The sequence below is a fragment of the Dama dama genome, chromosome 33, assembly GCF_033118175.1.
Source record: "Dama dama isolate Ldn47 chromosome 33, ASM3311817v1, whole genome shotgun sequence".
NCBI classification, from domain to species: domain Eukaryota; kingdom Metazoa; phylum Chordata; class Mammalia; order Artiodactyla; family Cervidae; genus Dama; species Dama dama.
Genome location: NC_083713.1, coordinates 72,362,374 through 72,386,437, shown reverse-complemented (window position 1 = coordinate 72,386,437; position 24,064 = coordinate 72,362,374). Strand labels below are relative to the sequence as shown.

General features: G+C 47.0%; 1 protein-coding gene across 3 annotated transcripts in view; it reads right to left on the bottom strand.

Annotated features, from left to right (window-relative positions):
• RALB (RAS like proto-oncogene B) overlaps window positions 1-24,064 on the bottom strand; it is a 69,952-nt gene that overhangs the window by 25,517 nt on the left and 20,371 nt on the right. The window contains exon 1 of one of the 3 annotated variants that reach the window (XM_061135367.1): window positions 18,936-19,074. The exons of the other annotated variants lie outside the window; for them this stretch is intronic. The gene's annotated coding sequence lies outside the window, so the exon portion shown is untranslated. Of the gene's footprint in view, window positions 1-18,935; window positions 19,075-24,064 lie in introns of those variants that run through there. 3 annotated transcript variants of the gene reach the window in all.

The following is a 24,064-nucleotide window of genomic DNA, read 5'->3' as shown; positions in this document are numbered from 1 at the left end:
AAACATATCTAGTTTGTTCACAATGATATTATACCAAAAAGCACCTTATTCATCACTTTTGGAGGACTAGTAAACAAGTCATTATTTTTAAAACTGGTAAAGGAAAAGAGTTAAAAATGTATCTTGCTTCTCTCATACCAACTGTACCAAATAATAGATGAAGTGAAGATTCCCTTAACAAAATATTCTAACTAATCAAGAACAATAAAATTTGGGATATCACCACTTTGCAACTCCTCATGAGTTAAGAAATCAAGGTATCAGGGGGAATTCCCTGATGGTCCAGTGGTTAGGACTCTGTGCTTTCACTGACAAGGGTGCAGGTTTGATCCCTGAAAAGGGAATTAAAATCTCACAGGCTGTGTGATGCAGCCAAGAAAAGGAAAAGAAGTTCAGTATCAGTGGCTGCTAACATTACAAAACAGATACAACTTGACACTTTGAGAAAGTCACATAACCATGAAAGATGTAGTCTTTCAAAAAAAAAAAACAGAAACTTCTAAATCTAACTACTGAATTACTGGAAGTGCAGGACACAGATGAACATGCTGAATATACCCCAGACACGCCATCGGCAACACAGAAGCTGTAGAAGCTCTATGCAATAAGCCACCCAGTTTTGTCAACAAAGTGCAAGAAAAAAAGATGAAGAGGGAACCTGTAAATTATGAGACCTAAGAGTCATATCAACTGATTAAAATATATGGACCTATTTGGATCCCAAGTTGAACACACACACACACAATAAGAAGACTAGAGAATTCTGAACATTTGGCTGGATTGGATAATACTAAGAAATTATTATTTTTAAAAAAAAATTTCAAGTGACTTCATTACAAATGAAGCTAAATGGAATATGGAATTTGTTTCAAAGTTATCAACGGGAAGAGAGTGAGTAGGGATGTAGAGGAAATAAGATTAGCCATAAATTGGTCAGAAACTGTTGAAGCTGATTGATAAACACAAGGTAGTTCATTATATTCGTCTTTGCCCTTTTGTTTATATTTGAAAATTTCCACACTAAACAGCTTTTTAAAATAATGAGGACAAAAATATAGGTGCCTGGGTCCCACTCCCCTAGAGATTCCAAATTAGGCACACGGAAACCTACGTTCTCTGTGTCCAGGTGATTCCAGTTCACACGTAGATTGAAAACCTTCCCATTAGGCTGACTTCTTTGAGAACAGAGTCTGTATGTTGTTTACTGCAATATCACCCATTACCTATCACAGAAAGCATTTTTAAATACCAAGTGAATGAACTAAGATTGAAGCCAATTTGTCACCTTAAATTCTACAACTAGACTACTCATCTGGGTGGAACCGACCTGGAATTCCTACTTTCTAATACTGTTAGCTGACAATCTCACAGTTAACAGTATGCTACCACTTTTGTTTTTTCAAGGGTCATGGTTCATTGCTATCTTAAGAAAATAGATTCACTTTTCAGAAACTGATTCAAAATTATTTTCCTGGTTTTTCTAGTATCCTGGTGGAGATGAGAAATACCATCACTCAGCTCTTCGATGTCATCCCTAGAGATGATCTTGTTTTTCATTCAGCTCATCAAATGAATTCTTTTCCTCTTCATATTCACCACCTAACCAGAGAATCTTATTCACCATAGACTTGTCTATTGAACGTCTGTTCTTCAAATTCAAGTACTAATAATTATCTCCATATATTCACTCTGCAGTTGTAAAGCTTACAGAAATAGAGGATCCCTGAGTAAATAACAAAGAAAGTTTTTAAAAGACTGTCTTGGGAAAGTATAGAAGTTTACCAAGGATAGGGCAAAATCATGAAGGTTTAGAACAAATGCTCACTTCCAAATAATGAAATAAATTTAAAGAAACAAAGTGATTCTGATTTGGAAAATCCTTCTTGAATTTTCACAATTAGAATAGAGAAGAAGAGACTTCCCTAGTGGTCCAGTGGTTGAGAATCTGCCTTCTAATGCAGGGTACATAGGTTCAGTCCCTGGTTGGGGAACTTAAGATCTCACAGGCTGTGGGACAACTAAGCCCACACACCGCAAGGAGACAGCCCACGTGCCGTAAAGAGAAGCCCCTGGAGACCCAGCAGGGCCAAAAAAGAAAGAACAGACAGAAACTCGACAAACCAGGAAACGTGTGTTTTAACACTTTATCAAATTCTGTCAATACCTATATTTTAATTTTTACTAAATCAGGTCTGGAACATTATTAGCACTTACAGCAACATTTTGGAATCCTACCTTAAATCATCCATAAAGACAAATGGATAAGCCATGTTACATCATAAATTCCAATTCATGTTTCAATTTTTGATGGATACACTCTCAGAACTAAATTATTTAGTTTCTTAATGATCGTCTGCTTATCAATCTTTATATTGAGGGGGAAAAAAGTACAAATTGCTTCATCTTCTCTCAACAAAACCTAGAAATTCAATTCAGGGCAGTATTATAAAGATTTGCTTACACACTCAAATCTTGCATATGACATGTGTGGTGGGAGAACGTGTCTACGGCAAGACTGCACGTCTCCAGATGCAGTGTTGTCAAACCACACACTTAATCACACCCATTAATCATATGTGTACTTTCACATGCTATTTTGTTTCTTGCCATAAACCACTAAACTTCTCCAAAGCTCTCCCAACTCTCCTCCAAAATAAAAAAGCAGAGGACTGCTTACAATAACACATTAAGAATAGCAGGCCCTTTGCATAATCTCCAAAATATTCAAACATCTCATACAACTCAACAACAACAATGAACAACCCAATCAAAAAATGTGCAAAAGATCTTAATAGACATTTCTGCAAAGAAGACACACTAAGGCACACGAAAAGATGCTCAGTGTCACTAATTATCAGAAAAATGCAAATCAAAACTACATGAGATACCACCTTACACAGGTCAAAACAACCGTCATCAAAAACTCTACGAACATAAATGCTAGAGAGGGTGTGCAGAAAGGGAAGCCCCCTGTACTGGTGGTGGGGATGCAAACAGATGCAGCTAGTATGGAGGTCCCTTAAAAGTCTACAGACAAAATCCATGGCTGATTCATATCAATGTATGACAAAACCCACTGGAAAAAAAAATAATAATAATAAAAAAAAAAGAAAAAAAAAAAAAAATCTACAGACAGAGCTACCAGGTGATCCAGCAGTCCTGGCCCTGGGCGTATATCCCAGCAAAACTTTGATTTGAAACAATCCATGCAGCCCCTATGTTCACGGCAGCACTGTTCATGATAGCCAAGACATGGAAGCAACCTAAACGTCCCTTAGCAGATGAGTGGACAAAGAAGATGGTGCACACATACAATGGAATACTACTCAGCCATAAAAAGCAAAATAATGCCATCTGCAGCAACATGGATGCAAGTAGAGATTATCATACTAAATGAAAAAGACAGATACCATATAATATCACTTATACGTGGAATCTAAAATATGGCACAAATGAACCTAACTACAAAAGAGAAGCAGACTCACAGGTTGCCGTGGTGGGGAGAGGGAGAAAGCTGGACTGCAAGTTTGGGGTTAGCAGATGCAAACTATTACAGGAATGTGTGTGTGTACATATACACATATGTGTGTGTGTGTGTGTATATATATATATACATGGCAAAAGTACATGTGGTAAAATGAATTTTAAGAAGATTTCACTACGTAACACACAACATACACAATTAAAGTACTGTCTGCCTACATCCTTTTCTAGAGACGGCTCCCCTCCACCATCCTCATGGCTATTCCAGGAGGACAGGGCTGAGGGTCTCCGTGTTAGTATCTGGCCCCAGCCCGGGGGAGAAGCTGATTCCAAGGAGGGCGCCTGACCCAAGTCTGGCTGGGAGGCTGAGAAGGCTGGGTCCATGGCGGCTGCAGCTGGCAGAGGAGCCCTGGGGCAGAGGTGGGAGAGAAGCAGGACCCATTGAGGCCCTTCAAACCCTGCACTGCTCCTTCCAAAAGGAGGGCAGTCTCCCAGCTGGGGTTTGGGAATGTCAGTCATCCGATTTTTTATGAGGCACCAGAAATCTGTGTTTTTATATGCAATGTCCTTTTTTCAACGTTAGTAACTCAAATCTATTTTTAAAAGCACTGTGAGCAAACAAAGCATGTCTGCAGGCCACTCAGTTTCACAAACTGACAGCTGTCCTTTTGGCCAAGTAGCAGAAGCTGATCTACAGCAAGAAAGAGGGACAGAGCCGCACACGGCGAGAAACACTGGCCAGTCCCAGCAGCAGCCGGGGTGGCAGCTCCAGCCAGGCCTGAGCCCTGCACATCCCCTGCTCCTTCCTGTGGCTTCATGTTCTGAGCACCCTCCCAGTATACCCTCCTCTGGGAAAGCGGGGGAGGCGTAAGTTAGGAGTTTGGGGTTAACATATATACTCTACTATCTATAAAACAGGTAACGAACAAGGACCTACTGTTCTAGCACAAGGGAACTCAACTCAATATCCTGCAATCATCTATAATGGAAAAGAATCTTCAAAAGAACACACACACACACCCGAATCACTCTGTTGTACACCTGAAACTAACATGACAAGGTAAATCCATTATGCCTCAATCAGAAGGAAAAAAAGCCCTCTGTGGCGTGAGGCTGCCTACCTGGCATTTCTGTCCCTTCTTGCCCAAGGCTCCAGGGGACAGCACACAGAGCTTGGAAGTGTACAAACAACTCAAGTCCAGAACAGATCCAGGCAGGGTCAGGGGAAAATACACAAGAACACTTCCTCCCGAAGGAATAAAGCACGAACTCCAACATCAGCTCCGCTGAAGGAGCTTCCAGGGAATCCCAACACTCTGCCCCTGTATGTCAGGACTCTTGTCCACGATGACAGATGCCCCCAGGTGAAAGCAGCTTAAGCAAAAAGTCCTGGATTGGCTCACACAGCTGATGTTCAGGAACAGAGCTCGCTCCAGGGACCCAGACAGCAACTCTGGGATCCAAACTTTCTCTGCTGCTGGTCCCCCCAACCATCGCAGCAGCCCCCACCCCCAGATCCCTCGCCGTCAATGCTCAGACCCGATGCCTCCTCCTGTGGTTTTCCACAGACACCTCATGTGCTCAGAGAGGCCTCCCGGACCTCACAGCCCCCACTTCTGCTCTTTACATCTTTCGCCGCCCTGACTGCAGCCTGCAGTTCCTTTTTTTTTTTTTCTACTTCCTTGTTTTTTGCTGTTTATCCCACTACAGGTGAAGCGCCATGAGGCTGGCCCCAGGGCTGTGTTTTCCCCCTCATATCCTGCCAATGTAGGGATATTTCCCTTTATCATCAAAGAAAGCATGCTGCAACCTAAATAACATGAATTTTACCCAAACTACGGTCATCATGGGAGAAGGAAATGGCAACCCACTCCAGTATTCTTGCCTGGAGAATCCCTATGGACAGAGGAGCCTGGTGGGTTACAGTCCATGCCAATGAAAAGCGTCGAACATGACTGAGCGGCTCACGCTACATAATTATGGTCAGCATGAAATCTAGCACATGGCATATATATGACATTTGGGGATTCATCCATATCTTATTTCTGATACTTATAGTCAAAAGCCTAAAAACTGTAAGCCACTACTTCCTTATTTTAAAAACAAAGGTTGACAATGAATAATACTAATATATTGTCTCAGGTTTGAGAAGCTGCCACTAAAAATTTTTAATCTCTTAAGGCTGTTATTTCAGTCTCTTTGAGCTTATTCTGAGACTGCTGTTATTACTGATGAGATACCCACAAAACAGATTCCAGCCCCAAGTAAAGTAAGTTCATTCATTTGACAAGTCTACATGTAAACAAAAACCTGTAGCCTCAGTGGTTGGGTGTTTTAATCCAATATGCAAACTCCATACAATTATACCAGAGATACTCTAAAAATTAGAGCACCTAGTTTTTATAGGAATCTCATCATTTCACCCACTGCTTTAAATGAGGATTTATGGTCACTTGATTGCTATCTGACTGGCAGTGACCTTTCTGACTGGCCATCTCTTATATGACTTTGCCTCTTAGAAGGGAGCCAGGGTCCCTGCAGGGGACAACTGAACCTGGATGGTCAGGTGACGGGAACAGCAGGACAGTGGCTCTGAGCTCCAGGGACTGCTGGTCACCCAGCCAAGGGTCTCTACAACCACAGATTCATGAGGGCCACTGCTCAGCCTCCAGTAAATCTATCCGGTGAATGAAGATGCTCAGACTGGACCTCTCTGGTTGGTAAGTTTGTACTGTCTTATTGCTTTTCATGATACAGGGATTCCAGGAGTGATGATCCTGGCAGGAAACAACTGAAGTCTGAGTCTTTCTGTAGTCTCCGCCTTTCCCACATGGACTGATTCAGAGAAGGAAATTCTGTGTCCCCTCCCTGTGTGTGGCTGCTACAGCCATTAGCACGGGGGAACAGAATATTTTTATCTTCTCATACAGATAGACTCAGTTTCCATTTCTATGAAAATAAGGAAGTTGAATTAAATGATCTAAGTTCCTTTCCAATTTTTTGCAGTTTTTTTTTTTTTTCTTTTTCTTTTTCCTGGAATTAGGTCTGCAAAACAAATTAGTGCTCCCCTACACCTAAGGAAATTTCTTTTAGGTGTTTCTGTTGCCTAAAGCATATCTCTAATCCGTTCTCCTGCCTAAGGCAGTTGGGGGCGGGGGGGGGGGGGGGGTGGCAAACAAACAAAACTAAATAAAAACAAACTGAATTGACTAAAACAAAACCACCAGAAAGCTCTGAGTTGCTCCTTGTAAGCCTCTGGTCTGTACCTCTGGGCACAGGTTATTCCTTCCTCTTGATGAAAGGTCCACGTGAATATCTCCTCCACCACCTCCCTGGACCCCAGGCCCCAGTGTAGCTGACCCTCCCAGTCCGAGTGGGCTCCCAGGCCCACCACCACCACCCACAGCTGCACTGAGATGAACAGTGTTTTCCTCCTGGGTGAGCTGCCGTGTGCCTGACACTTAGGAGACGCTCAGTCCTTGGTGGATTGAAAAAAGGCAAGTTCTCCATCTGGGTTAAGAGTCCTCAAAAGGACAAGTGGTAACTAGTAAGATCTGAAAAGTTAATTCCCTTAAAGGGCGACGTTCGTGACCTACAAGCAAAACAAGGAACAAGGCGAGGTAATTTTCAAGCTCTGGTTTTTTTTAAAGAATGTGTAATTACATCTGAAATAAAGTCCTCTCCTACAAGACCCTCACTCCCAGTAGAATCTGGGCCTTGATGAAGGCCACCTATTTAGACAGACGTAAATTTCTTCTACCTGCAAAGGAGTCATGAAAGCTACTTCACTCCCTGATGGCTGAATATCAAGTCTGGAACTAGCATACATGGCCCTGTCCTGAATGATGTATCCAATTAAGACCCTGTTTAAAGGTATGCTACCACCATTTCCACTTCTGCATCATCTGCTGGCACATCACATGCACACAAGCAGAGCTGTGTGACCTGAAAGGTCACTGAACTGGTCAGTGCAGGGCTGGGAACAGCTGCCCACTGTCCTGCCTCGGGGTCCCCACTCTGAGCCCGACACTGTGTGGCTCCATTAGTGGACTGGGGTGGGCAAGAAAGACCTGCAAATGTGGTGTGAAATCCTGGGACTGATGGATCAGGAAGCTCAACGAGAGACAGAAATGCACAGGCAACCAGAGGACAAGTTCTGAAGCAAACACCTGGGAGGAAATGCACAGTCCCTGGGACAGTCAGGGTCACCGAAATGAAAAGGAGACTAGTGGGGGCCAGACTGGGGGCCAGGGAGGAGGGGGTGAGCGTTTAATGGGCACAAGTCAAGGCTATGGTCTTTCCAGTAGTCATGTATGGATATGAGAGTTGAACTATAAAGAAAGCTGAGCACCAAAGAATTGATGCTTTTGAACTGTGGTGTTGGAAAAGACTCTTGAGAGTCCTTTGGACTGCAAGGAGATCCAACCAGTCCATCCTGAAGGAGATCAGTTCTGGGTGTTCATTGGAAGGACTGATGTTGAAGATGAAACTCCAATACTTTGGCCACCTGATGCAAAGAACTGAGTCACTGGAAAAGACCCTGATGCTGGGAAAGATTGAGGGCAGGAGGAGAAGTGGACGACAGAGGATGAGATGGTTGGATGGCATCACCGATTCAATGGACATGAGTTTGAGTAAACTCCAGGAGTTGGTGATGGACAGGGAGACCTGGCGTGCTGCGATTCATGGGGTTGCAAAGAGTCGGACACGACTGAGCGACTGAACTGAAGTTTCAGAAAGGGATGACAGAAATGTTTAGGAGAAAGAATACTGTTGATGACTGTACAATAATATGAATGTACTTAGTGCCACTGAACTATACACATAAAAATTGTTAAAATGGTAATTTTTATGTATATTTTACCACAACTGTCTTTCTGTTGTTTGTTGTTGTAGCTATATACCAACTGCAGTGTGGATCAGGAGGAAAAAACTGCTCAGCTTGAGGTCTGAAGCCTGCCCCAAGGCAGTTAATGAGCTTGGTTAAGTCACCTTTTTCAGCCTCAGTCTAATGCATAAAATACACAGGAGATCTGTATCCTCAAGGTCATTATGAAAAAAACGAGAAAACACCTATCACGATACCTGGCTCTCAGTAAGCACTTTGCTTTCTGAACACCCCTCTGATATTCTAGAAAAGTCTTGAGAGAGAAATTGGCCAAGGAGCCGAAGCTACCCACGGCCGGGCATCGCCATCATCGGTGTCCTCTCCGCTAACCGTCCGGCCCCAGCCTCTACCTACTAGCTCACCGGCTCACGTGCCCGCTGGACTCCTGCACCTTCCCAGGTGCCCCACCCCGCCGTGGGCCCGTTCTCCTCTTTCCCGGCTTGAGGCCCCAAGTCCCGCTGCAAACACGGTCTCCTCCCTCCCCGGCTCACGACGCTTTCCAGCACCCGCGCCTGGTGTGCAAATGCTGCTGGGGTGGGAAAGCAAGTCACGCGGCCAGCCTTGGGACGCGTCACCACACACCAGGAGCCAGCGTTCACGCCACATGCCCAGAAATCTCCCTGTGAGGCTCCCCAGACCCTCCCCACGCCAGCGCTCCACCAGCGACCTGACCTTATTTCCCCAGGCAGAGGCCATGGAACACACCTGCCTCACGGCCCACCTCCAAATCTACAAGCACCAGTGCCTGTGCCCACTCCCTCCTCACCTCCTGCTCTCAGCAGAGGCCAGCCTTGCACGCAGATTTCGGACACTGTGCTGCCCCCCACCCCCACGCCCAAGAACGTCATTCTGCCGTCATGCTGCCGTCACTCTGCCGTCATTCATCCTCTTTCTTCCGCATCCTTAATCAGCCTTTACTCCCTATGGGGTCCCCTCCAACAGCACACAGACACATTCTGTTTAACCTGCATCCTAAACACCCCCGTGGTCCCCACCTGTCCCTCTAGGCAGTGACACAAGCTCTCCGTAGGCCTGGTGTCTGGACCGCTGCCTCTCAGGCAAACTGCCAGGGAGTCTTGTTCAAAGGCACATCGGAGGCAGCAGGTCTGGGGTGGAGCCCAGGCTTCTGCACTGCTGGCCCCCCCAGATGCTGCTCCCGCCACAGACCCCACTCTGAACAGCAGAGCCCAGTGTTTCTTCCCTCACACCTTCGTGTACGAAATCCCTCCTAATCCGCCCCGGCACAGCTTCAAGGAGACCCGTCCCATCAAGGTCACCAATAAACTCCATGTTGCAAACTCCAATCAAAGCACTCCTTCCTCCTCTCCAATACTCTCCAGTTCTTTTAAATTAAGCTGTAGCAAGTGGAATAAAACTGTGCCCAGAAGGGGAAGGCCCCTGGTGGACCACCCACAGACCCCTCTCCATCCCCCTCGGGCCTCTGCACCCTGCACCTCTCACGGCTGCTGCTGCTCCTCCGGCAGAGGCTCCTCCAGGTGCTCCTTCCCTACCTGGCTTCCCAGTGTTAGCTGCCCCCAGAGCTCAGGCTCCCCCTCACCTCTCTAGACTCTCCCCTCGGGGATCCCATTTGTCTCAGCAGCTTCATCAGCAGCCCCCAACTCTCAGAACCCGGGCCAGAGTGCTCTCCTGACCTCCAGACTCACTCACTCCCCTCTGCCTTGTACTGCCTCTCCCAAGGATCTCAAACTTAACATTCCCAAAGCACAACTCTTGATTCCCTGCCATGTTAAAACCTACTCCTCCTCCATGGCTCCCCATATCCAATCATATCCAGGTCTCATCACTAAAGCCAATACATGAGTCACCTTTGATTCCCCTTGCTCCTTCCCCAACTCAATTCACGACCAGCTCTATTGACTTCACCTCCAAAGCCACCTGCTTCCTCCACCTCCTCTGCCACAGTCCCGCCTGCCCACCAACCACTGGCCAGTCACAAGCTCCCAGCTGGCCTCCGCAGCATCTTCTCCACACAGTCCCTGCTGTAAACAAAAGCCCCACAGGTGAACGTGTGTCTAGGCCCTTCAATGGCTCAGTGTGAATGAAATCCAAAATCTCCACCCACCAGGCCCCCAAGACCCAGAGGCACCTTCCGGCTGGTGTGCCTCCTTCCAGTCCGCAGGGCCTGCCAAGCGCTGCCCTGCAGGACCCCTCCCATGTACTCTCCCATCTCGTCCTGCTTTGAGAAGGGCGGGAAGCAAGAAGAAACGCAGCACTGTCAGGAAACTGAAGGAAGACCCTCGGGGCTGCCTGCAGAAGAGACGAGGCGGAGCCTGGCAGGAGATGAAGCTGGAGAGCGAAGTGGGACCAGGAGCTCAGCAGTTGAGAGGTATTAGACCTTCTGCCTTCCAAGTGTTACAAGCAAATGGGTGGCACAATCAGCCTTGCCTGCTGAGGTCCTTGTAGCTATAGGGTAGAAAAGCAGAGGGCCCAGAGCTGATGAGGAGGGGCAGGGTGGAGCCAGCAGGCCTGGCCGGAGGGAATGGCAGTGGTCACGGGAAAGGTGACCAGACTTTAGAACTACTTTGGAGGTTATGATATTGCGAGTTATAAAGGATATATATTCGGTCATTCACATGACCTAATTAAAGTGCTCATGTGTGAAAGTGTTAGTCACTCAGTGGTATACAACTCTTTGCGACCCCATGGTTTGTAGCTCACTAGACACAGAATTTTTCTAGGGAAGAATACTGGAGTGGGTTGCCATTCCCTTCTCCAGGGGATCTCCCTGACCCAGGACTGAACCTGGGTCTCCTGCCTTGCAGGCAGATTCTTTACCAACGGGCCACCAGGGAAACCCATGCTCATGTGTAGTTGGTCTGTGTCCACAGTTCCTGGCTCACAGCTCCGACTCATGGAATTTCCTGAGTGACGAGAGCAGGGGGAGCATCTGTCGTTATGTCTGGTCCTGTCCTCAGTTCCGGAAACCAACTCAGAGGTATAAAGGTGAAATGGTCGCCTCATTGCTCACAACAAGTCCCTTATGACCACAACTGGCACACCTACAAGCTGATTTTGGGGCTCCTCCTCAGGACACCAGGGGAACTGACCTTGCAAAGATGGTTGGAACCTTCAGCCCCACCCCCTGATTTCGGGGGGGGGGGGGGGCTGGAGAGGGGGGTTGGAGGCTGAATCCACCACCAGCAGCTGATGATGTGATGAGCCATGCTTATGGAATGGGACCTCCATAAAAACCCAATAGGTGAGGTCAGGAGAGTTTCCAGGTGGCGGAGCAAGTGACCATGGGAGCCTCCAAACTCCAAGAGGACCCTGTCCTGTGAACCTCTTCACTTGGCTGCTGAGTCATACTTGCTAACATCCTCTGTGATAAAGTGGTAATTTAGTGATTAAACGGGTTTGCTGAGTTCTGTGGGCCGCTTCAGCAAATTAACTGAACACAAGCAGAGGGTTTTGAGACCCTGTAGTCGTTAGCCAGTGGGTCAGGAGTACAGATGATGACTGGGCTTGTGACTGGCATGTGAAATCCAGTCAGGGTGCTGTGGGTACCTCCAAGTTGTAGGCGGTTGGGCAGATACACAGCCTGGACCTGTGACTAGTGTCTGAAATGGGGCCAGTCCTGTGGGACTGAGTCCTTGACTTGTGGTATCTGATGCTGCCTCTGGGTAGCGAGTGTCACGCGTGAGTTGATCTGCAGGACACCCCACTGGGGTCAGAGAATTCCTCGGTGATGTGACCCCACACACAACCCACATTGAAATTGGGTGTAGAACCCTTTTAGGAGTTAAAAAATGGCACAGTTAATGAACGAATATATATAATTTGAGATTTTAAAAAGGCTTAATATGCAAGGGTGAGCAGAGGTACCCCTCTGGCTGAAATCCATCCCTACGATGGGATCAACTCATGCACAGTGAATGACTGGCCACAGATCTTTTCCTGTTTTTACTAGCGGAAGGGGGTGGGAGGAAGGAGGGGGATGATGGGAGAGGCAGGATAAGAGGAGACGAAGATACTAGCTCATAAATTAGGGCAGCGGATGGGAAAGGGGCCAAAAACAGGAAGAAAGGAAAGGCAAATTGTGCTGACTTCTCCAGTCTGCCTCCTGGTGACTCTTAGCAGCCTTGAACTGGGTTGGAATGAACAAAGGCAATTCTCGGAGGACTTCATTTTCTGAAATTACAATTTAACATGATTTATGAAGCTTCTTGTTATAAATATGTTTGAGTCAAAGGATATTTGTCACATGGAAGTATTAGAATCATAGAATTTTTAGAGACAGGAAAAATCTGCCGATCATTGACTCAGGCTTCTGGCTCGGGGTCCCTAAATCCTTGTCTCCACATACAGACAACCCAGAGAGATTTCACTGAGAAACTAAAAGAATAAGGCCCTTCTCTCCAGGTGGATAATTAAAATGTGTTAGGCTTCCCAGATGGCTCAGTAGGTAAAGAATCCGCCTGTGAATGAAGGAGACACTCGGGAAAAATTCCCTAAGAGGAGGAAATGGCAACCCGCTCCAGTGTTCTTGCCTGGAAAATTCCATGGACAGAAGAATCTAGCTGGCTACAGTCCCTGGGGTCACAAAGAGCTGAACATGATTGAGCAGAGCAACCATGGGGTTTCAAAGAGAAATGAAGAACTGCTAGGCAAACATTGTCCGAAGATTAAGGTAACTGGAAGAGTGGCTTTTTCCGCCCCCCGCCCCCCACCCCTCACCCCACCCCCGAATGCCACAGTTTATTTATTGGTCTTAGTGTCAGGGCTCTATAAGCACTTTTTCTTGTGATTATGCCTCTTCCCTCCCCACCTTTAAAAAAAAACAAACTTTTTACTGTGGAAAGTTTCACACATACATAAGAGTAGGAAGAAGTGTTTAATAAACAGCCTTGTACCTATCACCCAGGTTCTCTGAGACTTTTTCAGCAACTTTGCCAGTGAGTTTTATGTTTTAAAATACACAGATGATTAATGACTAATTTTATGCTGTTCATCAAGGAGATCATTTTGGCAATCATTTTTAACCAATTTGTTTTAGGGTTAAAAAAAATACTCAGCTGTTCCATTTGGTTTAGGGACTAGAAAGATTTTAGTTTCTAATTTCCAAAGCTACTGAATATTTGGCTAATTAATCCTAGCATCTGACAATGAAGGACCAGAAGAAAGAACATAAAGTTTCAAGTATAACATTAAAAGTTCTAGAATAGTAATCCAGCTGCATTTTAATCTCCTGTGGTACAGACTTCAGGAAGCACATGAAACAAAACCTTTAAAAAGAAACTGTGGTAGCTAGTGTCCAAGAATGCTAATGGTCCTTAAGCTTCCCCAGGGCAGTCCACTCCCACAATGCACCAGGCTGGTCCATGTGCTGGCAGAAGCCATGGTGTACGCCCAGATTAGGTACCAGGATACCACACTTTCCAGCCTGATCATCCTCCCTTTCCCTCTCAGACCACCTGCTCCCAGGAGAAAGTGAGCTCCCATGTTGTGAAGAGTCCTGTGGGGCGGCCACGTGGTAAGGTCTGAGGCCTCCACCCAGGAGCCATGTGAGTGCCCCACCCCGGGGCAGTGACCACAACCTCGGCAGAGACTCTGAACAACAGCACCCAGCCAGGCTGTTCCCACATTCCAGAAGCTGGATGATTATGAATGTCTGTTGTTTCAAGCGGCTAAGTTTGGGGCAATTTATTACACAGCAGTAGAAAATTCATTCAAAAGATAAACTTTAGAGGTAGGTAGTCACACAGGGCCAAACTACTCTTATTTCCTTCAACTCATATACCAAGCAAAATTACATAGCTTGGAGTATCAGTATTTTAATTTGGATCAGACTGAACTTAATATTCTGTATGCCAATTCCCAATTGGTGGGCCTAAAACATACTATATAAAAATTGCCCACAAGGTACTGGCAAAAGCAATGAAGAACAACAACGTACTAGCAATTACCTATTTTTTTAAGTTTTTTTTAAAAAAATGTGGACCATTTTAAAGTCTTTATTGAATTTATTACAATATTGCTTCTACTTTATGTTTTGGCTTTTTGACCACGCAGCATGTGAGATCTTAGCTCCCCAACTAGGGGAGCTGCATTGGAAGGATAAGTCTTAACCACTAGACCACCAAGGAAGTCCCTGCTGCTGCTGCTGCTAAGTCGCTTCAGTCGTGTCCGACTCTGTGCGACCCCATAGACAGCAGCCCACCAGGCTCCCCATCCCTGGGATTCTCCACTCCAAGAACACTGGAGTGGGTTGCCATTACCTTCTCCAATACATGAAAGTGAAAAGTGAAAGTGAAGTTGCTCAGTCTGACTCTTAGCGACCCCATGGACTGCAGCCTACCAGGCTCCTCTGTCCATGGGATTTTCCAGGCAAGAGTACTGGAGTGGGGTGCCACCGCCTTCTCCACAATTAACAATTAATAGCACCTGTTTCTGCATTTAGGCGTCAACTTTTCTAATGGCAAAAACTCCTCAAAGATCTGTCTATAGCAGTAACAGAGAACACCCAGGAAAATGACAAGCACTTGCTTTTTTTTTTTTTTTTTTTAAGGGTAACATAAACGTGAAATTGAGACTCGGCTGGCATTCTGTAGTTGCTATGGAAACCACAAGCACCTGCCCTCTTTGACAAGCAGCATTCACATTCTTTTCCACTTTCTTCCTACTCTTACCCACCCAAAATCTCCCACATCCTCTTGCCTTCTTTGCCCCTCTACGTTTTGGAACATCCAAATATATGTACATATGCACCCATATTTGTATTCACAGGAACCAAAAAAAATCAGGAGCAAAAGAAGACAGCTCACGGTCAAGTGTCCAAGACCAGATACTCAGCTGCCGTTAGTCAGATCAGGGGGTCTGTGTGAGCAGACAGCTAAAGCTCAATGAATACCAGTTTCCTTCCTCCTCCTCACCTCCCCCCAGGCTCCCCAGTATGGTGAGAACAGCTTCATTTACTCTGGTACTGGCTCAGTTCTCCTTCATTCAGACTCCTCAGCAAATTGCATTCACTTTAGAAAAACATCCAAGGGGCTGTTTGTTGAGAGGTAGAGGCAGCCCCCAACTTAGGATGTAACCTATGATTTCTCAACTTTATGATAGTATAAAAGCAATATATGTTCAGTAGAAACCATACTTCAAATTTTGAATTTTGATCTTTTTCTGGGCTAGCAATATACAGTAAGATACTCTCTTGTATGCAGACAACCTATATAGACATATCTCCCAAAAAGATATACAAATGGCCAACCCATGAAAAGATGCTCAACATTGCTAATTATTACAGAAATGCAAATCAAAGCTACAATCATCTCACACCAGTCAGAATGGCCATCATTTAAAAGTCTACAAATAATAAAATGCCAGAGAGGGTGTGGAGAAAAGGGAACCCTCTTACATTGTTGGTGGGAATATACAATACATTGGTGCAGTCACTATGGAAAACCATTTGAAGGTTCCTTAAAAAGCTAAACATAGAACCATCATATGATCCAGCAACCCCACTCCTGGGCACATCCAGAGAAAACTAATTCAGAAAGATACAGGCACCCCTGTGTTCCCAGCAGCACTATTCACAATCTAAACGTCCACGGGGAAAATGAATGGACAAAGCAGATGCGGTGCATATATATAGAGGAACACTACTCTGCCAGAGAAAGAATGAAATAACGTCACCTGCAGTGACATGGATGAACGTAGAGATGATCACACCAAGTGACGTCAGTCAGACAGAGACAGACAAATACCACGCGGTATCACTTACAGGTGGGATCGTAAAGAACAGTACAAATGAACTTACATACAAACCAGAACCAGACCCACAGACGTAGAGAACAAATTCATGGTTACCAAAACGGACGGTGAGGTGGGGGAGGGCGGGGCAAGGGGAGACAGATTAGGAGGTTGGGATTAACATATGCACACTACTATATATAAAGCAGATAAACAACAAGGTCTTACTGTATCGCACAGGGTACTTACACATCCAATATCTTGCCATAACTTTTAATGGAAAAAATCTGAAGATGAATATATATATGTATGTATATGTGTGTATTAGTTGTTCAGTTGTGTCCAACTCTTGCAATCCCATAGTCTGGAGCCTACCAGGCTCCTCTGTCCATAGAATTCTTAGGCAAGAATACTGGAGTGGGTAGCCATTCCTTTCTCCATACATGCATGTATATATTTTTCATGTGTGTGTATATACATATGTGTGTATGTATCACTGTGCTATACCCCTGAAACCAACACAACATTGTAAACCAACTAAACTGCAATAAAAAAAAAAAAAAAAGACCCTCTCCTGTGATGACGGGCCACAGCCCCATTCAACATGGGATCATGAGGGTGAATAACTCACACAGGAACCGTCCATACCCTCCAAACCCACAGAGCCAGTCTGCCTTCCACTCTGAATACAGAATTCAATAGGCTACATGAGATATTCAGCACTACAAGACAGGCTTTGTGCTAGGCTATTTTTTTTTCCAAATGGAGGCTGAGGAGTGCTCTGAGCAGGTCTAAGGTGGACCAGAATAAGCGATAAGGTTCCGAAGTGTATTACATGTATCTGTGACTTATGATATTTGTAACCTATGATGCGTTTACCAGGACGCACCTCACCCTAAGTCAAGGATGGTCTGTAATTGGAGCCAGTGAAAAGCGGGCCTCTCGCTATCACCCTGAGACAAGTTACAGCTCCCGGGACTACTCGGTACTGTCCTTCTAGGTCGTTACACTCTCCACATTTAGCTTTCAGAAAAGAGCTCCAATTATGTTTCTAAGATCCACAAATCCACTAAGTAGATAAGAATTAAGTAACAATGCAAAGAAGTATTGTGGGATGGGGTGATGTAGCACAAAGAATTATCTCAACTGGGTGATTTAAAAATTTCTAGCATCTCAAGCCAATCTTGGGCCAAGGCAAGAACCTTGAAGAATTAAGGCAAGAAACCAGAATTTTTACTCTTCTTCCACCTTCTACCAAGACTCACTGAAACCCCATTTACAGCTCTAATTCTATTTTTCCATCTTTAGATGTCCAGTTCTATACCCCCACCCACACACACAAATAAAGTATCTAATTAACTTATCCCTCCATTCTTTTTCACAGGAAATCTTGGGAAAGGTTCTACTCCTTTGGCATAGTTGGGAAATCTTGCTGATATCTCAGATCAGAACACCCAGTTTCCAGGAGGAAATAACATGACTAGGAAGGAAGGAAAGACCCAGATGGGATCAGAAGACAGACTAGCTATCCCAAAACCACACAGAAGAGATGTGTGTCCCTGGCCTTTTTCCCACCCCAACAACCATGTAGCCCCACTACCACAAACAGCACCTCAAACATTCCTTACTTTAACACTAACAAGTAGGTCAGCTATTATCACCTTTTCCCAGCTGTGGACTCTGCAGCAGAGAGAGGAGCAAAGCGCTGCTCAAGATCACACATCGAATCAAGTTTCAGAATCTGGACCCTCCTGTTCTTCGCAATATTCAATGCTACCTTTCATGCTCAGCCCATATCTGATATTCCAATGATACTGCTCCAGGTTGAAGGACCATTGCCTTAAATTGTTTGAATTCTTACATCCGAGAATCTTACTGCCGTGCTTATAACATGGGGCATTCACCCACTGAAAAGATACCCTATCCCCTCCGATCATTAGTACCCACTATCCATCCTCAAAACCTAATCCTACCCACCCAAAAGAGGTTAGGAGACCAGGACAAAGTAGAAAGTTTACTGTTCTACGAGGGTTGAAACCAAGTCACAGGTAACTGCAATGAGAGCAATCAGTCACGTCTCCCTCACTGGCAATTCTAAATGAGTCCGCCAGACAGGAGAGCTTCTCTCTACAAGAATCACCTGAAGGCAACGAAGTTCATCGTTTCCAGATTCATCTGAAAACGAACAAGGATACGAGCCTGGGCGCAGCTGTTGCTGCCACTGGCCGTCCGAATCCACCACGGATGACCTCCTAGACCTACCGGGGGCGAGAAGAGAAGCACGGGCAGGTTCAGGTGCGCCCGAGGAGAAGCCGCCCAACGCCGGCCCCCCTCGGGTAGGAGCCAGGGTTAGGGAGCAAACTCAAGCTCGTCTCCAGCACAGGACCAAACCAAGTCCGCAAAGAGACCACACGACTTCCGAAGAGCGGCCCTGGGTCGGTCCACGGCCAAGTTCCTACGGCACTAACAAGTTTTTGCAACATTCACAGACTCGCCCACACCGTCACCACAGCGGCGACTACGGGCCTGAGGAAGTGGACCATCCTCGGCAGGAGGCCCGAAGGGCAGGAAGTGAGGCAGAGGCCACTTGAGGGAAAAGGGAAGAGGTGGCAGACTCGGGGGTGGGGGGGAGGGGGGAAAGGCGGGGCGCCGCCCCTTCTTCCTCGGCCCCAAGCGGGTCTGGGGGGACACCCACCCCAATCTCCGCCCGAGTGGGGCCGCCGCCGCCAGGTCGCCCTTCGGTCACAGACCTGCGCGGAACTGGGCGTAGAGGCCACTGGCCCGGGACGCGCACCCGCTCCCCGCGCGCGCCCCACTTCGCCTGAGCCGGGCCCCCCTGGAGCGCGGACACCCTTACCTGGGACCCGTCCCGCGCCGCCTGGCCGTCCGCACCCGCCCCTGCCCTTAAACCGGCTCCGCCCGCTTCTTCGCCTCCTCTGGGGGCCGGACCCCAGCCGTGCCGGGCCGATTTGTCATTGAGCAGCCTGCCGGCTTCCCCACCCCTGAGCGCGCGCCCGCCGTCGCCTAGGCAACCCCGGCCCTCCAGAGCGCGCCCTGCCTTCTCTCCTGCCCGCCCCCCCGGAGGCCGCGCCCATCGGGAGCGAGGTAGCCAATCTGAAGCGGAACTTCCGAGCCTAGGGCGGCAGGGGCGGGCTCGGCGCCCTGGCCCCGCCCACCCCCGCTGCTTCCCGTCCGCGGCGGACGCGCCGCACGTGACCGCTGCGGCAGTGGAGGAATCCCAGCCGGTCTGGGGACGCTGGGTGTGGTGGCCGGGGTGTTCCCGTCGTGGGTTTAGGTCAGGGCGAGGCCAGAGCCCTGGAAAGCAAAAGGGAAGGTCAGGCCTGATATAGAGAAACCAAGGTAAATCACGATGCGGCGGCGCGGGACGCGCGGACCAGGGCCTCCCGAGGCGGGACCTCCGCCTGCTGCCGGGACTCGCCAGGCTGATAACACCCCATTAGCAGTAATGCGGCTATCGGTGCCAGCAATAACTTGGCCCAGGTCACGTACAGGGGCTGGAATCCTCACCCCAGCCGTAGCCTTGATGCAGCAAGTTCAGTGGGCCGACAGGTTTTCCACCCACAGTATGTCCCGTTAAGGTCTTCCAAAGCCGGGGAACTTATTCTTTCGATCCAAATAGGGTTTGGGTTAATTTTCCTAACCGCCCGTTCCTAGAGCTGAGTCCTACCCTCACTCCACTTGCCTCCGTAGAATTTATGGCCCCACTGATCCCACACAAAGCTCACAGCATGTCCATCACACACCCTATGGTAATTAATTGTTTAAATGACCGCCTCCATAATCTCTAGGGATGGAAACTATCTCTTGTTCAATTTGATATCCACAGTAGCTAGCATCGGTATAATTAATTCTTTCCTTGCTGATAATTATACATCAGGGTGCTGTGTGTATTATGTGAGAGGCTTTGTGCTGTGATTAAATTGCTATGTATAAGCAACAAACAGATTCAGGCACTCTACCAAGAGCTGAAGCAAAAAGCACAGAAGCTTTTACTTAGTCTTTAAGTAAGGGGCTTAACAACAACAAAATGTCACCAGAATATCCTAGTGTTACCCTACTATTTTAAATAGTCTGTTTTGTCCTTCTCATACACATTGGTCTTGTGTGTGTGTGTGTGTGTGTGAGTTGCTCAGTTGTATCTGACTCTTTGTGACCCCCATGGACTGTAGCCCACCAGACTCCTCTGTCCATGGAATTCTCCAGGCAAGAATACTGGAGTGGGTTGCCATTTCCTTCTCCATAAAGTCTTATATTGCCTGCTCATTATATGACAGAAATTCTGCTGGATGCTATGAGGGATAAGGTAGAAGACTTCTCAAAAAGGATAAAGATGATCATACTGAGTGAAGTAAGTCAAGGACAAATGCCACATGATATCACTTCTATATGTGGAATCTAAATTTGTGACACAATTGAACTAATCTACTAAACAGAAACAGACTCAGACATAGACTTGTGGTTGCCAAGGGGATGGAGTGGGAGTCTGGGGTTAGCAGATGCAAACACTTATATACAGAATGGATAAACAGCAAAGGCCTGCTGTGTAGCACAGGGAACTATAGTCAATATCGTGTGATAAACCATGATGGAAAAGAATATGAAAAAAATGTATGTAACTGCATAACTGAGTCAGTTTGCTGCACAGTAGAAATTAAAACAACATCGTAAATCAACTAACCTTCAATAAAATAAATTTTAAAATAAAAAAATCTTTTAAAAATTAACAGAAGCTGTCTAGTATTTATAACCTAGAAGGGGAATCAGACGCAAACTTGAAGTCATTACTATGAAGTAATGACTAAGTGCACAGGTTTAGAATCAGGAAGCATAGATTCAGGGGAAAGCTCAATCACAAAACTCGCAGTGACTTAATTAGGAAGTTAGCCTCTGCCACCCTCATAGGAACAGCACCTGCACCCTGCAGATGTGAGGATGTAAATGCAGTTACTTGTATAGCTCTCAGTACAGTGCCAGGAACTTGATGAATGCTTAACAAATGTTGGCTTCAACAGTGATGGCCACCAGAGGCCTAGATGTACACTCAAGGCTATTATAGGAGCCTTTAGGAAGAGCTGTCTCACAGAGGACACAGCCGGGGAACACGTCCCAGCGGGGATGAGCTCTGGGAGGTAACTGGCCCTGGAAGCTCTGAGACTGCTCCTGTCAGGCCTCAGGGGATTCCCTTGTCTGCTGAGCTTCTCCTGACGGAACCCTGACTCCCCACACACCAGGGGCCTGAACAGCAGGGATACAAGATCCCCAGCAGGACCCTGAAAGGCCACTCTCAGCTTTAGAAAGAACATTCTAGATGCTCCCTGCACCCCCTGCCCAAAAGCATCACGTGAGTGTTGTGTGAGTCTTGAGCGCCGTCTGATGTACATTTCCACTTCTCCTTCCCGGGTGCTGGGGAGGCTTGACCTTCCAACTCCCTGTGCTTGAGTGAGGCTGCGTGCCGAGTTCTCCCCAGTGATTGGGAGGTGGAAGTGACACACACATCATTTGGTGGTGGAGAATTTCTCAGTGAGAGACGCCTCTCTATGGCCATTGGGAATGTCTGGGAGTGTGGCTGCTCCATCAGCCCAGGCCCCTGCAAAGAGCAGCCCCTGCCCCACCCCCGACCCCCTACCCCAACCTGCGATGAACATTTAGCGTGGCTGAGAAATAAACCTTTGTGGTTTGAAGGTACTGAGAGGTGGTGGGTGGTTGTTCTGGCTGCAAAGCTCAGCCTCCTCTGACTGGTGCCAGGCCTTGATGTGTACCAGGCTGGGGGGTACTGGTGAGCGACTCAGATGAGAGGACCAGTGAACAGACAAGTGACTGGAGGATCCCGGATAATTCTAATTTAAATTAGATAACTAATTAAATTATTAACTAAATAATAAAACTAAATTAGATAAATAACTCTAATTTAGACTGAGTGATCAAGAAAAGTTCCTCTCAGGAGGTGACATTTCAGCTAGGACCTGAAGGATGCAAAGGAATCAATCCCAGGAAAGGTTGGGAGTGAGGGGAAGGAGTAACTATTTTGAGAGGAATAACAAGCTACACAAACTCCTAAGGCAGAAAAAAGTGTGGTCCTTTTGACAACAGACCGGGGCGGGGGCTGCAGAGAGAGCGCCGTGGGCCAGGAGGGAAGTGAGCCCACAGCGAGGGCAGAGGGAGGCAGGGCGTCTAGGTCTTACGGAGACTGAAGTTATTCCAAGCCCAGAGGCTGACATGCTTTGATTTAGGTTTTGGAAAGACCACTCTCACTGCTGTGTAGAGGATGGGATAGAAGGGGCAGATGTGGGCCTCGGGGACAGGGCCACAGGTGGGAAGAGAAATCTGGCCTCAGGAGACTTGGGAAGACTGAAGGAGGAGGGGAGCAAAAGCACTGAAGACGAAAAAGAAGATCCTCCGGCCAACTCCCAGAAAAAGCAGAGGCAAGGCTAGAAGTTGGGACCCCCAGAGATGTCTTGACCCCAGTGAGACGGGTGCTCAAAAGCCAGGCAGGAGGAGGGAGGCTGTTAATGGAGCAGCTGGCCAATTTCCTAGAACATCAGCCAGCAGAAGAGACTTGCTCCCATGAGCTGCCGTGTTACATAAATAGATGATATTATTAGAAAGAGTCTGACAAGCTCCTCCATCCTTGTGGGCCCTTGATACTTGGTGACCACCTCCACTAGGAAAAAGAGGGGAGCCGCTGATCTGTAGACGGTGAAGAGCCATTCTCACCCACTGACGGTTGCAGGACGAATCTATTGTAAAAGCAAAACCAAACGGGGGTTCATCTCCAGCATTCGCATCATCTTTCTTCTGTGTCCTCAGCTCTCAGTGCCCTGCGCTTCCTGCTACCTCATCCTCTTCTCAGGAACAGGTCTCATGGGCTCATTTGCATGCAGGAATAAATGACCGAAGACAGCTCCGTGGGTACCCACTCCTTCCTGGGGGTTTGCATCGTCTAAAACCAAAAGCTGAAGTCTTAGGCCAGGGGAAGTTTTTAGGGAAGGACCAGAATCTTTAGTTTACACAACAAGGATCGAGTGATTTATCCCTCCCTGGGAAAAGATTTAAGCTCCTGGGTTCTCATTCAAGATGCCAGTAATGCATTCTTAGGATCCTTTCCCAAAGCCTGGGGAGTAGTCCCAAGCCTTCTTGCCCTTGTAGCCTTCTGCTGGTAGCTACCAACAAAAGTCCCTGGTTCCCAAATGTATTCAAAATCTTGACTTTGGTGTTCAATTTAGTTCCTGTCATTGAAAAAAGACTTCCCAGGTGTGGTCTCGACCACTTTTGCCAAGTATTTTATCTAGAACTTCTCTTTCCCCATTACCACTTTCCTATGTGGTCTCTACAGCTCCAGCTCAGTTGCAGGAACTAACCAGGTGTCCCAGGAATTGCTCTGCTGGGAATTAGCTAGGGGAGATGTTTTCATCTTCCAAGAGAAATTAATCCACATGGGAAACACGTTAGAAAAATACTGAATCCTTGCTATTTTGAATAGTTGAATCAGCTGCACTTATCTTTCTGCCATCACAGCTTACCATGAGCTAGCTCCCTAGAAATGAGGACAAGTTTGTCTTGTCATTAAGTAATGTCTTCATCTTTATGGCTAAACCCCACCACATGCCAGCTCATGCTCTCCCCTTCCAACTTTGTGGACACATGCTCTGTGCTTCTGAAACTCTGCACAGAAAACCACTGCCAAGATCCAGTACTGACCTCCAGGTAACCAGAGAAAAAGCCCTGGAGGGTGCTGCTAAGGCCCACAAGGGAGAGAGAATATGAGATCCAAGTGCCTGCATCCTCTGCTGAGCTCGACCCTCCACAGTCTCCCAGGAAGCCAGCCCCTTCTCACAGGGTGAACACGCCCTGCCTCTCTCCCAGCCCAGACATTCTCCTGATCTGCATGAGACCCATGGAGCGAGCCAGCTCTGGGCAGCAAGGCAGACAGACAAGAAGGACGCGAGGACACCAAAGCCTGAGTGA